This window comes from Aquarana catesbeiana, linkage group LG01, assembly GCF_042186555.1.
Source record: "Aquarana catesbeiana isolate 2022-GZ linkage group LG01, ASM4218655v1, whole genome shotgun sequence".
Taxonomy (NCBI): Eukaryota; Metazoa; Chordata; class Amphibia; order Anura; family Ranidae; genus Aquarana; species Aquarana catesbeiana.
In genome coordinates, this window is record NC_133324.1 from 276,352,669 (window position 1) to 276,355,168 (window position 2,500).

The 2,500-nt window shown below is 45.4% G+C and overlaps 3 non-coding genes across 3 annotated transcripts; all 3 read right to left on the minus strand.

Annotated features, from left to right (window-relative positions):
* Positions 1-542: 542 nt before the first annotated feature.
* LOC141124912 (U5 spliceosomal RNA) lies at positions 543-657 on the minus strand. The gene has a single exon (XR_012241232.1). It is a non-coding gene; the product is annotated as a U5 spliceosomal RNA (small nuclear RNA).
* Positions 658-1,415: 758 nt separating this feature from the next.
* Positions 1,416-1,530, minus strand: LOC141124913 (U5 spliceosomal RNA). Its single transcript, XR_012241233.1, has one exon. It is a non-coding gene; the product is annotated as a U5 spliceosomal RNA (small nuclear RNA).
* A 758-nt stretch (positions 1,531-2,288) lies between these two features.
* On the minus strand, positions 2,289-2,403 carry LOC141124829 (U5 spliceosomal RNA). Its single transcript, XR_012241161.1, has one exon. It is a non-coding gene; the product is annotated as a U5 spliceosomal RNA (small nuclear RNA).
* Between the last annotated feature and the right edge of the window lie 97 nt (positions 2,404-2,500).

A 2,500-nucleotide genomic window follows, 5' to 3' on the forward strand; every position in this document is an offset into this window, starting at 1 on the left:
AATAAGGAAAAGTGAAAGGACGGCCCACTGCCGGGGATAATGAGAGAAGGCCGCTATAGAGCAGGACAGCCTAATTTGCATGTCTTTACAGCTGCATAGCGGGAATCAGCAGGCGCTTGTAGCAATTCGCTTCATCAGAACCGCATAAAAGGCGCGCGGCAATGGAATTGGGGAATATAGCGCGTTGCCCTGTGCTTTTTAAAGGATCCCTTAAAAAGAGTCGAATAGGACCGCACAGGGGCCGACTTACCGAGAATGGAGCACGCGGGAAGTTTTTTCAACGTTTTGCTAACAGGAGCGAGTCCGCAAGAATTCAAGCAGGAGCCGCTTTGGTTGGCTACACCGTCAACTTTCATTTGAGGCCAACCGCACAAAGCCAACAAAAAAAGACACCCAAAAATGCTCCGATAACTTGTAGGTAGACCAAGACCACCAAATGGTTTTCGATGCCACGTTGACCACCAACAACAACAACAACATTAACGCTGTCTCAGCATCTTTCCAAATCAAAAGAACTCAAGCTATTTTTCACCAGATTAGCAAGCCCAGCTTTAGCTAGGCATCAAAAAATTCTCTGAAACTCATAGTTGTTCCCCTCCACGGAAATCTTTAGTAAAAGGCGAAAGATTTATTCAATCTGAAGAGAAACCAGAGTATAACAGGCAAACATCCTAAACTAGGTCTCGGCGGCGCACACATGCTGCTCTACTCATGGCGACTCCGTAGACGCTATCATTTCTCAGCAAAAACATAGCCAAATAAGGTGCAGAACTGATTAAAAGAAATGACAAGTCAAAGAAAAACACCACTAGAAAGAGTTTGTCAAGCTAAAAATGTCAAAATATATCACCTGAGATACATTAGGGTTATGCAAATAAGGAAAAGTGAAAGGACGGCCCACTGCCGGGGATAATGAGAGAAGGCCGCTATAGAGCAGGACAGCCTAATTTGCATGTCTTTACAGCTGCATAGCGGGAATCAGCAGGCGCTTGTAGCAATTCGCTTCATCAGAACCGCATAAAAGGCGCGCGGCAATGGAATTGGGGAATATAGCGCGTTGCCCTGTGCTTTTTAAAGGATCCCTTAAAAAGAGTCGAATAGGACCGCACAGGGGCCGACTTACCGAGAATGGAGCACGCGGGAAGTTTTTTCAACGTTTTGCTAACAGGAGCGAGTCCGCAAGAATTCAAGCAGGAGCCGCTTTGGTTGGCTACACCGTCAACTTTCATTTGAGGCCAACCGCACAAAGCCAACAAAAAAAGACACCCAAAAATGCTCCGATAACTTGTAGGTAGACCAAGACCACCAAATGGTTTTCGATGCCACGTTGACCACCACCACCACCAACAACATTAACGCTGTCTCAGCATCTTTCCAAATCAAAAGAACTCAAGCTATTTTTCACCAGATTAGCAAGCCCAGCTTTAGCTAGGCATCAAAAAATTCTCTGAAACTCATAGTTGTTCCCCTCCACGGAAATCTTTAGTAAAAGGCGAAAGATTTATTCAATCTGAAGAGAAACCAGAGTATAACAGGCAAACATCCTAAACTAGGTCTCGGCGGCGCACACATGCTGCTCTACTCATGGCGACTCCGTAGACGCTATCATTTCTCAGCAAAAACATAGCCAAATAAGGTGCAGAACTGATTAAAAGAAATGACAAGTCAAAGAAAAACACCACTAGAAAGAGTTTGTCAAGCTAAAAATGTCAAAATATATCACCTGAGATACATTAGGGTTATGCAAATAAGGAAAAGTGAAAGGACGGCCCACTGCCGGGGATAATGAGAGAAGGCCGCTATAGAGCAGGACAGCCTAATTTGCATGTCTTTACAGCTGCATAGCGGGAATCAGCAGGCGCTTGTAGCAATTCGCTTCATCAGAACCGCATAAAAGGCGCGCGGCAATGGAATTGGGGAATATAGCGCGTTGCCCTGTGCTTTTTAAAGGATCCCTTAAAAAGAGTCGAATAGGACCGCACAGGGGCCGACTTACCGAGAATGGAGCACGCGGGAAGTTTTTTCAACGTTTTGCTAACAGGAGCGAGTCCGCAAGAATTCAAGCAGGAGCCGCTTTGGTTGGCTACACCGTCAACTTTCATTTGAGGCCAACCGCACAAAGCCAACAACAAAAGACACCCAAAAATGCTCCGATAACTTGTAGGTAGACCAAGACCACCAAATGGTTTTCGATGCCACGTTGACCACCACCACCACCAACAACATTAACGCTGTCTCAGCATCTTTCCAAATCAAAAGAACTCAAGCTATTTTTCACCAGATTAGCAAGCCCAGCTTTAGCTAGGCATCAAAAAATTCTCTGAAACTCATAGTTGTTCCCCTCCACGGAAATCTTTAGTAAAAGGCGAAAGATTTATTCGATCTGAAGAGAAACCAGAGTATAACAGGCAAGCATCCTAAACTAGGTCTCGGCGGCGCACACATGCTGCTCTACTCATGGCGACTCCGTAGACGCTATCATTTCTCAGCAAAAACATAG